Here is a 13,525-nt window from a genome sequence, read left to right on the forward strand (position 1 = left end):
CACACCTGTCTTGTGTAAACTTTGTGAAGGAGTGATAGCTTCTCAGGACTCTATTAGTGAGGAAGGATCGTGGAACTCTTGCCTTCATTGAAGGCATAAATGGGCCTTTAGTCACAATCAGCCTGAGACTGGGAATAGGTTTTAGAAACTGTTCAGATCAGATTCACTAAAGATTGAAGATGAGATTGATGCTATCACCTAGTGTTAACAGTATGGTGGGTGACCAAGTGAAGCCCTGAGAGATGAATGGGTGGCCTCTAGAGGAAGACATGAATAAAGTGTGGAGAGGAGTCTTCAGGCACTATGTTCCAACTGAGAAGTGTATTCAAGGATAGCTTATGCATTAGACAATTTGAAATAAACTTTGTAAAAGGGGAAGGTCAGGAAAATCCATTTTGAAATCTTACCACCAGCTTATAAAAACAGCATCTACAAAACAATGTCTTGACTACAGTTATATTTAGTGCTAGTACATAGTAAGAAAGCTGTAATAATAAAGCCTTTTGTTGGGGAAGTTTAGTGACCAAGCACTACCCCATAATTGTGTGTTAATATATTAACTCCGCACAGGTGAGTACCTGCCTGTCAAGCTACAGCAGAGCTTCCCTCATACACTCAGCATTATACATCATTATAGTTTTTTGGGAAGGCAGCCGGCATGATGTTCTGCCTAAGAATATCTTACACTTCCCTCATGCCTTCCTGTAAAGAGAAAGGCAGTGGGCTAGGAGCCATGCTTGATCTTTGGGTGGGTAGGACAAAGGCAGTAAGATGATTGCGCTCTCTGTGAATGTATAAGCTATTGCATGAATCATGCACATACTATTTAGTTGGAAAAAATTTCAAATACTTGTGAACAAGTCCTATGCCTTCCAACATTAGCCAAGGAGCTGCTGGAAAAAAAGTACTCTGCAGGCAGCACCTCTGCTTAGCACTACCTGAATCCCCCTCTTTTCCATCAAGCAAGCCTGGGGTGTGAAGAACTGAAGGAGGGCTCTCAATCAACTGATATGCAACTTTCACTCCACAGTGCATTGGCAGGGCATAAGGCCTTGAATCTATAGCCAGCTGCAAGGTTAAATGCCTCTTAATGGCTTAAGTTATGAGGAGATACAATCAGAATTGGATATATTATATACAAAGTTAACAGTCTTCAGGAGGAGTGTGTCCCTGAATTCACCTCAGCTGGTACAAGGCAAGAAAAGTCCTTTGTCAGCTGAACACAATTGACAAATCAGCCCCATTTTTCTGTATGGGCTGGGGCACAAGCTTGCCAGTTGTATTAAAGTCCATTACTGGCACAGCATTCAAAGAGGAGTTCTGACCTCACTTTCACACCCGATGAGTTATACAACATGCACATGGTTGTGTATGCTGGTTTATTTTTTTTTTAAACAGTAACAATACAGCTATGCTGGGGCTAGAGACCCAAAGAAAATCAGCAGTATGGTTTGTAAGAACTAAACTCATTTCAAACAATTGAGTGATGCTACCTGTACCATTTTTGGTGATGTAACAAGAGGTGCTGTTATCAAACCCCACATGAATTCAAACACACATTGAATTATTTAGCACTATACACTTTGAAATATAACTCTTCAAGAGGAAAAGCAGGTTAAGGATCGTAATAACCACTGTTATTTAAGGCCCATCTACATTTATTATAGTTTAATCCACTTTATACCAGAATTCAATGTGCTGAAACACCAGTGGAGTGTTAATAAAATCAGAGTAACTTCCACAATAACTCACTTTAAGAATGTCTAAACCACACAGCTTCAAATATGGGAAAGGCACTTTCTTTTGAGTACTAATGCAAAGTTTAAAATATCAAAAATGGTCCATTCACATTTTACTCTGACTCAGAAAGGGCAAAACACAATAAAAACCTAATCACCCCTCCCCCAGCTACCACTGAGCAAACAGGTACGAGTTTCAGACCAAATGGTCATAATCTCAGTTATAAGAGCTAGCCTTCCCCCCACCCCTATGGTGAGTACCTCTAACTTGGTGCAACTTAAATAGGAAGAAAATGTTAGCTTCCATTAAGGGATTAAAGGGGAGGAGGTAAATTTCTAGCCCACTCCCTTAGAAATGTAAACTGATCAATATAAAGTATCGCAGTGATCTGACCTAGACCTTTTGTTTTAAGCAGCCGCAGTACAGGGAGTCTGTGCCTTACAGAATCTGAATCCTCCCCACAGTCAAACGATCACTAAGAGCACAAACAAGGCTCTACCACTCCTGTCTGTCCTTTAGATTAAATTCCCATTAAAAATCATCTCCCTCAACTGCCAAAGGCAGCTTACTGCACAGTGGTGCAATCACACTAGACCAGCAGTTCTCAAACTTTTGTACTGGTGACCCCCCCCTTATAAATTAAGAACACTTGTTTATATATTAAACATTAATGCTGGAGGCAAAGTGGGGTTTAGAGTGGAGGCTGACAGCTCACGACCCCCCCCGTAATAACCTCATGGCCCCGAGGGGTCCCAATCCCCAGTCTGAGAACCCCTGACCTAGACAGAACTCTGTTACATTTGCAGAGATGAGGAAGGAAGAAAGGAAAGAAATGCTGTTTTATAGGTTTACCTAGAAGTTAAGGTGAGCTCGGGTTGTAAGTGCCTGAAAGATGCATTTATAATGGAAGTGCCCTTTGATAACAGCCTCAGGTTTGACCTATCTAAAACAACTTTGGCTTAAGTTGTAGAACAAATTTTTTTGGAAAACTATGTACCAAACAATTTAATTGGCCAGTCTTCTTGTGTATGGTCCATTATTATTGCAGCTGGGTGGTGTGACAGTTTTTCATCTCACATGCCAGCCACTTCTGCCATGAAATCAGAATCCATTACATTCTCTTGCTCTGGATATAAATCCAGCATTATGGCATCAAACCTAGAACAGGAAGAGGAAAGATGATTCAAATGTTTGAGCTTAAATTCCTAACAAAGAGAAGAACCAAGTAAGTATAATTACACGTTCAGTTAAGCCATTTGAAACTTTTGTTATGCATGAAAGTTACTCTTTAAGGCTAGATGATGCAAAAGAACATCAAAACCAATTTGCATTAACTGTATTGTAAAGATCCACTAACCTACAGGCTCAGGACAACCGCAGCAAAAAACAGTACCACACTATATTGTTGAAGGCAGCTGCAAACCTATTCCATGTGAATATACAGGATGCAATGCCACATTTCATTCTAAATTCACACATCCAGAAGAGGATTTTTGAAGACGAGTCCGCTCACTCTGCACCAAACTAATCAGGAACAAACATCCTTTTAATACAGAACTAAACTAAAGGCTGTAGTGTAGTAACTGATGCAACTTCCAGTCTAAGTAAACATACCTTCCTTTAGTTTATGTAAAGCATCCTTGAATATAAAGAGCAAGTTTTAAACACTTTTGGAAAGACCTTTTATATATATATATATATATATATATATATATATATATATATATATAAATCCTTTAAGTCAAGTTGGACACAGATTTCAAAAGTAACTTCATGTGTGGTAGTAAAGGACCAACCACTTATTACAGATGAACTAGAAGAGGGACAGGTTGAGATTCCAGAAAGATAATGACGTGATAGAATTTAATAAAAAGAGACCTAGGGACAAAAATAAGAACTAGACATGGCTATGTACCAACAGAAAAATAGGAAAATGGTTCCTGGCATAACAGGCATTCTTGCAACATGGTGGAAGGACAAGATCAGTGGGACACTAATATCTGCAGACAATTGCAGAGGAAATACAGACTAAATTATAGAGCTGGAGGAGCAGTGCTATGGTTAGAAAATTCCGTAGACTTCAACAGGGTAATGATGGGGAAGATCATACTGTAGAATCTGTATGGATGCAAATTCCAGGTCACAGGAATACAAATATACTAGTAGGGTCATACCAGCAGCCTCCAGGTCATGAAAAGGACACTGAGATTCTAATCCAAAGCTGAATGAACTCAGTGGTACTTCATTCCCATTGACTTCATTCAACTTTGGATCATGACAAGAGTATACAATATAGAGGGAGATCAAAAGGGCAAGTCAGTCTAGCAAAACAGTAATATGGGTGATTTCAACTACTGCACATAAACTGATCAAATGGCACAACAGGACAACTTACACAAACCCTTCTGGGAAAAACTAATTCTAAAGCACACAAGAGGAAGGGTTCAATATAGTCTTAAGTAAAACACTATTTAGATCAAGAATAAGTCAGCTACTAAGTGACCAATGCATAGCTAAGTTCAACATTCTCGTGGCGGAATCATACCAAAAACTAGCAGAACAACTGTAAACTTGGAATGAGAGGTTTAAATTAAAAATAAGGAAGCTAAGACAAAAGGCCCTAAAGAAAGAACATTAAAATCTTTGATTGAGCAGTCTGACACCACAAAATAAACATGGAAGCAGGAAGGTGGATGGCTGGGTGGGGGAGTCAAGTTATACAGCCTGGGTTAAGGGTTCCTTTTAAACCAACCAGTTATCATTCAAAAATGGAAATTCAGCCCAAGTGATGACAGAAAAGAGCTTAAATTATGGCAGTTAAAATGTAAGTGGAAATTAGGAGGGCTAAGAAGGAATTGGAAATCCAAATATCCAAAGATGTACAAATAAATTCTTTTAAGTATTTCAGAAGAAGCCTACATGAGAATTAGTGAGTTCACTGGTCTACTAGGGAGTAAAGGGAGAATTTAAATAGGATAAGGACTTCACAGAAAAGCAATACACCATTCTCCCCCACACTGGATGCTGGGCTGATACTCAGCCCAGACCTACCCCTTTCAGGTAAAAAAGATGAAGCACTGTTAGACTGCAGTGTTGAAACAAATGGTGCTAGAGCAAATAGCTGCATTAGAGAGCAACTGGTCACCAGGATCTGATGTTATTCGCCCAAGAATTCTGAAAGAAATTAAAAATTAATTGGCTGAGCTGCTGAGAAAAATATGCAAACTTTAATGAATCACTTGCTGTGCCATAGGCTGGAACAGTAGCAAATTTACTACCTATCTTTAAAAAAAGGTGGTACGGATGATCCTGAGAATTACAGAGCCCTGAGATTCACTGCAATGCCAAATGGATTGAAATGTTTAACAATAGAATATCTGTCTGTAGAAACGTATGGTAAGTAGAGCTGCGCATGATACAACAGGGATGACCTAGTGGTTTCTGTAAAGGAAAACTGGTCCTTTTCAATCTACTAGAATATTTTGAGCAGGGCAACAAAACAACAGATAAAAAGCACGAGCCTCCTGCTTTTTTCCACCATAGGAACCAGCCACTAATTGAGGGGGTTAAGAAAGACTCATTTTCTATAGCCCACAATGTGATTTCTTGCAACCTCCTCTGAAGCATCTACCAGTGGCAACTGTCACAGACAAGATACCAGATTAGATGGACCACTGGTGTGAGGCAGTATGTCAATTCCTATGTTCCTAAATGGATGACACCTCACACAAAATACCCACATTCATGCTGTTGCCTTTTTGTTCGGTATTGTTGCAGTCCATAAATGTCTATTTGATTTTAGTGTTGAATAGGTTGCTGTATTTTCAAAGCTGGAATCAGATTTATATAATGAAAGTTAAACTATTCAAATCCCCCTTTGTTTATTAGTCACCAGCTGGCACCCAGGGCACCTCCCATTTCCATTTTGAAATGCTCCAATGTTGCTAAGAGGATGGAATCATGCAGTTCTCAGCGCACTGGTGGGGGTGGGGTGGAAATGCAATCCCAGTGGTAAGACAGTTCATCTTCTTTCTTCTGTAACTTTCCTTCAGCAGCTTTATAAAAAACCCATGTAAACCATCTAAGAGAGCAAAATAAATATGAATAATGTAGAATAAATGTGTGCGTCCTCAAGGGTGCCTTGCATTAACATCTTATTTGTGACCTACGTGATAGGCTGTGGTTCTCCCACCCCTACCACTCAAGAGCACATACTTGTGTTCATCTGGACAGCAAGTATTAATGTGTAACAAATGCATACTATACCCACTGACCTGTTCAAACCAGTTCTTGCTGGTTATTGAGAAGGAGACACAGATTATACAATTTATTTGCTCACATAAATTACAAACAAAGGAAAGATCAAAATTTGTATCACATGGTTAATATAGCGTCAAAATTAGTTCAAAGCAAGTCCAGTGTTAATGCAACACAATAGACGCGATTATAAGAACTACAGCATTGGTCATTAAAAAATGACAAGAGAATTGTGAAATATTATCTTCAGTTAAGATCTCCAAAGATCTAGCCATACTGAAGACAGACAGAAAGTAGATCATGTTTCAGAAGCAAGGTACTAAAATGTGAACGTTCCTACAGGAGTTTCAACTGCTCAGTTCTAGTACAAGGCTTTGCTTGCTAGGAGGGATACATGCAAGTTGAATACCAAGAGGCTTCCATTTAAAATTGGAAGCTTTAACAGTAGAGCTCTAAAGAGATGAATTGCATTTTCTTTACGCCTTCATAAGGGCACGCTGTGAATCACCACATTTGAGGCGGGGACACTGTGCCATAAAGTATGGCATTCTTTGAAAGTATACCTAATAGTATGAAAAGGAACTGCCCTATTACAATTTTTTTCTGCACTATCTTATTAATTAGTCTTAAGATGGTCACAAACACTGTGGGGGATGCTAATTTGTACCCCCCCCCCCCCACAACAGATAGAAGATCTTACTAACAGATATGTGAAGTATACTACTTCATTAGCATTGTCTCCTCAGTCCAAGCATAACTGAACACACTCTCTGCAGTGATTCAGAAGTGTCCACGCACTTCTGAGCATTCCCCATCTCATCCAGTAGCGGTGAAACAATGTCTCTTGAGTTAAAGGTAGGAAATATGTGTTCAAGGGAGAGAAATCAGAGCTAAATGATCCAGGGCTGTGGTTCTCAACCAGATGTATGTGTACTCCTGAGGGTACACAGAGGTCTTCCAGCGGTACACCAACTCATCAGATATTTGCCGTGTTTTACAATAGGCTACATAAAAAGCACTAGTGACATCGGTACAAAACAAGTCATACACTGATTTGTTTACACTACTCTATATACTTACACGGAAATGCAAGTACAATATCTATATTCCAACTGATGTGTTTTATAATTATATGGTAAAAATGAAAAAGGAAGCAAATTGTCAGTACTAGTGTCCTGAAACACTTGTGTTTTTAGGTCTGATTTTGTAAGCAAATAGTTTTTAAGTGATGTAAAACTTGACGTACGCAAGACAAATTAGACTCCTGAAAGGGGCGCAGTAGTCTGGAAAGGTTGAGAACCACTGATCTAGAGAGGCCTGAGAAAGTAAAAGGCCTTATCTTCAAAAGTACACACTATAGAGATTATAATGGTATCTATACCTATTACACAAGTGAATATGAAAAAACTAAGCATGAAAAGTGATTTGGGCCATATGTTCAACTGGTGTAAAATGGCAGGATAAGAACATAAGAACAGGATGTGAATACTTGACAGGTTTCAAGCAACTCATGGATAAATCACTACACATTTATCTTTTTCACAAGTAAAAGGAAGTTCAGTTTAAAAATCTGATCCCCTTTAGCGCTAGAGATCACTCCTGGGGACACTGACTACTGGTGAATGGGAAACAGTTGTGGGATTTTTAAAGTTTTGAGTTGCCTGGATCAAAAACTTTCCCTTTTCTGTTTAGCACATAAAACTGAGTGGTAACTGTAAATGTACATACATTGGGGCATCTGAAAGAGTTTAATTTTCATAATTGTGCCCGTTTTTCATTGTAATACTAATGGCTGGTGCTGCAACATGTACTCAGACACCATGGCGGAGGGTGACTTCATAAAAATATAGATAACCAGAGCACATTCTTATTCTTGCTAGAGTTCATGCACTTCTAAGGGCGGCTTGTTTCATCGTGTGTGAGATTTTTTTTTTTTGGTACAACACCACCATAAACCAATGTAATCATTTACTGGGCCCCCTCTGTGCAAAGTGAATGTAAAATGCTACTAAATCAGAATTCTTCAGTCATAGGACACAGTACTTTTCACAGTCCATTCCAGATTCTGGCTCTAGCTATGATGGTGCAAAGCAGTCAGATAGCTGGTTTGTAAGAAGAATCTACAGGAGGCATGTAGCCATCAGTGACTCTTTAGCACTCCCCCTCAGGTCCTGGCATAGGGGGCAGTCCTGAAGGGAAGTGGGCATGGCTGGAGTATCTACATTCTCTCTGATCGCAGCGGCTGAAACAGCCTCTTGCAGCTGTGGGCAGGCAAATATAAATTAGACCAACCTTTGGGCTGTTCTAAGGGAGACTGGGGTCCAGTCTGGCCCCCAGCTGGCCTCAGGATCCAGGGACCACAGAAACTTGAAGCTACCTTTCCCATCCCTGTTTTGCACTGAGCACAGAGAATCTGACCCCAAATCATTACAGTGGATGCAAGGCGGAGTTATTTTGCTTCTCACACAAAGCAACTCAGCTTTACTGCTGTCTCCAAGATGCTTAAAGCTGATGCGACTATATTTCCTTTGCAGTTCAATACATCCACAACAGAACCTCTCAACTAGCCTGTTCTTCAGCCAAGTCCACATTTTTCTTTATGCTTTGCTGGTGCTACTTCGGCCTGTAGGGTCAAATTCCCTACACATCATTTGAAACCTATCTAAAGAACATTACCAAACGACTCTGAAGACAGTAAATAATACCATGATACAAATCTGTTCTAGGTTATTCTATGGACATTACAACCTACACTGACAGTAATCCTTTGGTTCAAACCGCAGAAATGTTCAGGAAACCACTGCTACACTTTGCTTGAAATACAGTGATTATAGTTACATTGCATGCATAATCAATGTAGGAATTTAAAAATGCTCAAACTGTGATCTGTGGAACATAGGTTTTTCACATGGTACTAACCCTCCTTTCCTTATTTCCAGCTATTCAATTGCTTGGACAACTGAAAATACATACTTCATATTTATTCATGTCAACAACAACTATGGTTGCCACAGGGATGTTATGTGATCTTTACAATCTTGCATGCTTCCTTGAGATCAGATGGCAAAGGCAGGAGCATGCAAGATTGTAAATGGGAAGAAGAGAGTCCATGAGACAGTCTATTAAGTGAAGGTCCCAGCTATGAATGTTTGACAACCCACACCCTGTGACTCACAGGTGTATTATGCCTGGAATCAGATTTCAAATGATCCAAGACCTTTGCTTCATGGGCAAATGGGAGGCAGATACTACTATAGTGGCCCATAGGTGGAAGGCATAACGTCTTTGCCTAGAAAATTCTGCATCTGCATGGGTGTTGAAAGAGGAAAGAAGCTCAGCTGACTTTCAGATCACTGCCATGTTTCAAGTAGTAGTGAATCTCAGTAGGGGTTTCAGGATGTAAGTGGTAGAAAGTGTCAAATGCCCATGGTTAAAGCCTCTCACCCACCTATGGCCAAGTACTAAAACGCTGTTTCCATAACAGGTTCAACTGTGGGGTGCAAATCACAGGAGGAAGCCATATCAAGCAGCTGTGTGGTGGCTTGAGGATACCTCTATGAAGACCTGGGGAGAAGAGAATGACTAACACACCATTCAGTGGAGCTTTTTCCTATCAGTTTAGGAGAAGCTTATGGGATACATAGGAATTCCTGCTTAGATGGGAAAATGGTGGCTGAGAGAGCTTTGAGGACACAGGGTTAACAAGAGAGGAGGTGTCAGACACAGGTTCAGTGAGGTGAGAATGGTCTCTTGGGAACTGGTAACATAAGCATGTGTGGAAGAGTACCACCACTTTTCCCTGTCTCTTTACATATGTCCAACTTCTGTCCCTCCCTCCCCAGTTAATTGGCTGAAAGTTAGATTTTTTATGATCACTTAATGAAATAGGTTCTGCTCCTGCCTTTGCAGTTAGCGTGGATAATCCCAGACTTTGGAATTTGCTTTAAAAAAGGTAAGGACTCTGAAGCTTCCCTCAAATTTTTTAAATACAGCCAAACACAGCAAGAGGATCCTAAGTTACAGACAAGTTTTATGATTCAAAAAAAGTGGAGAACTAGAGAAGCCATCATGGATCTACTTTCCAAGAGACAGGAATTGCTTAAGAATGAAAAAAGGAAGCTTGGATCCACGAACTACTTAAATTTAACATAGCATGTAGCAGCACTAAGATATTAGATTCCAAACAAGCAATTTTTGAGATATTAAAAAAATACAGTGAGATCCAATAAGAAGAGATTGTTATAATCATCAGTGTAAGACGTGGCTAGTTCACTGTAAATGAGACAAATCCTAAGAATTAGAAAAACGACCATTTTCCAGATCACCTAAAATAGCTACTGATAAACAGCAGATAAACAAATAATTACGAATTTATAACTCTACAAATCAGTCAGTCCAGACATGTATTCCAGGATATGAAAATACCTAAATAAATGTACTATATACCTGAAAAATACTACTGGAAAATCATGGGAAACTAGGAAACCAGATGATTTGACATGAGCAAATGTATTTGTCTTCAAAATAAGAAGAGAATAAATCTAGCAAGCAGTAATGCTAAAGAGATTTAGAAGAGATGGACAAAAATTTAACATGATTTCTTTCAATGGAATAAAACAGCAAAAAAGACGAAGACAATTTTGTGCTGCATACACAGAGGCATCACAGAAAAAGAAAACTCTACATGGCTCAAGTGTAACCATACCTGGAAGTACAAATTCAGTTCTAGACTCTTCGTTACCAGAAAACCATCACAGAGTCCAGAGAAGACCAACAAAAATGGTCATGGAGGCTGAAGGATCTGATTTACAAGGAAAGATTAAATGCATTAAATACATACAACTTAACTGGTGACTAAAGGGGATACAAGTGTACAAAATGTTCTAAAGGTGCAAATATGAGGACAGATATTTATCACAGTACAAAGGATGTTACTAGGAGTAACAGAATTACTTTACGAAAGGGAAAAATTACAATAATCACAAAGATTTCTGTCTTCCAAGGGAAGTGATGGAAGCCCCATTGCTTGGGACTTTTAAAACTAGACTGGACAAATCATTAACAGATATGCAATAAGGAACAATCCTACATCAACAGGGAGATGGACTGAATGACCTAATTTTCTTTCATCAAATTTTATTGTTCTATGACATGGAGATTTTGGGTAAGATTTAAGACTTATCTACTTAGCTCTATTTCCATTTTCATGACTCACCATTCATTCAGAGACTAAAAAATGGATTTAGTTAGCACAGTATTTTGAGATATTTTGTTCAATTGTGACAGTGATTTTCTATGCTAAAGCTCTACTTATCACTAGTTAGTCTAGAAGTTCATTTAGTTTCTATCAAAAAGTGGCTTATAGTTACTAAGCAGTTTGAATTCTAAAGTTGAAAATATAATTTGGATACTTAAAATTTGGCAGAAAATTAGCCCTTATTCAGGAAAGTTTTTCTTCCTGAGTTAACTCTGTTTTTCTTTTGATACTATTCCCCCACCTACATTTAAATACAGTTGCTCTGGATGTGGATTTTGGTTTAGGCCACAAATCCAGCAATCTAATTCATGTGGGCACATCCCTGAAGAGCCCAACGGATTTAAACAGGACTCCTCACAGAGGAATTTATGCAAGTCCAGATAAAGTATATAGGGATCTAATGGGCACAAGGGTCCACCCAGGCAGATCAGAGGGCAAGATCGAGACCCTTGACTTTAGTGTCCTTGGGACAGGAACTAGGTCACCCACAGGTCCTTCACAGCACACCATACATATTTTAAGCACTAGCATTTATGTCAGCACAATTCTAAGTATCACCTATAAACTGCTGCTGCAGAGCCAGTACTGAACAATGTCTCTTATAGGAAAGAAAAATAATGGCTACTTGATGTTTTAAATGTGAGAGTCAGGAAGACACTTTAATAGTTAGAAACAAAGACACCTGACATTTTGGGTACTAACTTTTTTTGAAGTTAAGATTGTATAAAAACAGAAAGTGCCAATTACAGTGGATTAAAGCCCTTATTGCACAGCAGATAATTTTGCTAGTCCTTATTAACGTGGAGGCTCAGTGAAGATTAGTGAAATTTAGTCACAGCAGTCCCCACCAGCCTTGGGGAGAGGGCCAGAAATGTCCTGAAGCAGGGCTAGGGCATTTGTTGTGCTCCTCCTTGCCACTAGTAAAGCTGCTGCAGCAGCTACATACTGGTCCCACTTTGTCTGCACAAAGAGAACATAAGTGATCCATCCCATTGCCCATTCCCAACTTCTGGCAAACAGAGGCTAGGGACATCATCCCTGCCCATCCTGGCTAACAGCCATTGATGGACCTATCCTCCATGAATTTACCTAGTTCTTTTGTGAATGCCATTATGATCCTGGCCTTTGGAACATCTTCTGGCAAGGAGTTCCACAGGTTGACTGCGTGTTGTATGAAAAAATATTTCCTTTTTGTTTTAAACCTGCTACCTATTAATTTCATTTGATGACCCCTAGTTCTTGTGTTATGAGAAGGAGTAAGTAACACTTATTTACTTTCTCCACACCAGTGATGATTTTATAGACCTCTATCATATCCCTCCTTAGTCATATCTTTTCCAAGCTGAAAAGTCCCAGTCTTATTAATCTCTCCTCATACGGCAGCTGTTCCATACCCCTGATGATTTTTGTTGGAAGTGGAATAGAGATACCCATTTGCAGTAAGGAATGGAGACCTTTAGGAGGCCATCTCTGCTGCCATCTCTTTGCTTCCCTGAAGCATTCAGATTACTTGTGACAACAAAAAGAAGCTGGGGGGGGGGGGGAGGGGAAGAGAGAATTGGGGTCTCTCTCTCCCCCAAGCTCAGAACTTGCAAGAGTCTCATTTACTTTCACGTTCTTTCTACACAGATATTAGTGAAGCATAGAGTATTCACAAGGTGGTGATTTTTCTAAAGACCTCTGCGTCTTGCTCCAGATAAAAGGCTGGTCATTTCTGTGACTGTGGGCACAGCGAGAGCCTGAGAAAAGGGGAGCTGGGAGGATGAAAAGCACAGTTACATGGGCGCTCTGTTTCAGGGCACTACACAGTGCTGACATGGAACTCCCACATTGCCACAAGGGAAATGCGAGGTCTAAGATAGTGACTCCATCTCCAGCAGACTTGGTAAATAGCAATAAAGAAAATATACTTTCAATGTGGGTTTGCAGTTTACCAAAGTGTGGGCTAGCAAGGTTTTACTGCAATCAAAAATACATAGCTACCCAACTACTTTTCTGATCCTTTCCTAATATCACACTTCTCCCTTTATTTATACATTTACAAAACTTTAAATCATAACATTTTTCTAATTTGTTTCCAATAATGCAATGCCAGCATTGCAAACTTTACAGCAACACTTAGGTGTTAAAAATTATTTTAATAGGAATTATATAAAAAAAGAAAACACACCCATATATTTAGAATCATTTTACCAGCATGCTTATTGCTGGCCAAGGATTTTGAGAGCTAGGAAAACCAATTAACAAGCATATAAAAACCAAAGCAAAACC

The sequence above is a fragment of the Gopherus flavomarginatus genome, chromosome 1 (assembly GCF_025201925.1).
Source record: "Gopherus flavomarginatus isolate rGopFla2 chromosome 1, rGopFla2.mat.asm, whole genome shotgun sequence".
Lineage (NCBI taxonomy): Eukaryota > Metazoa > Chordata > Testudines > Testudinidae > Gopherus > Gopherus flavomarginatus.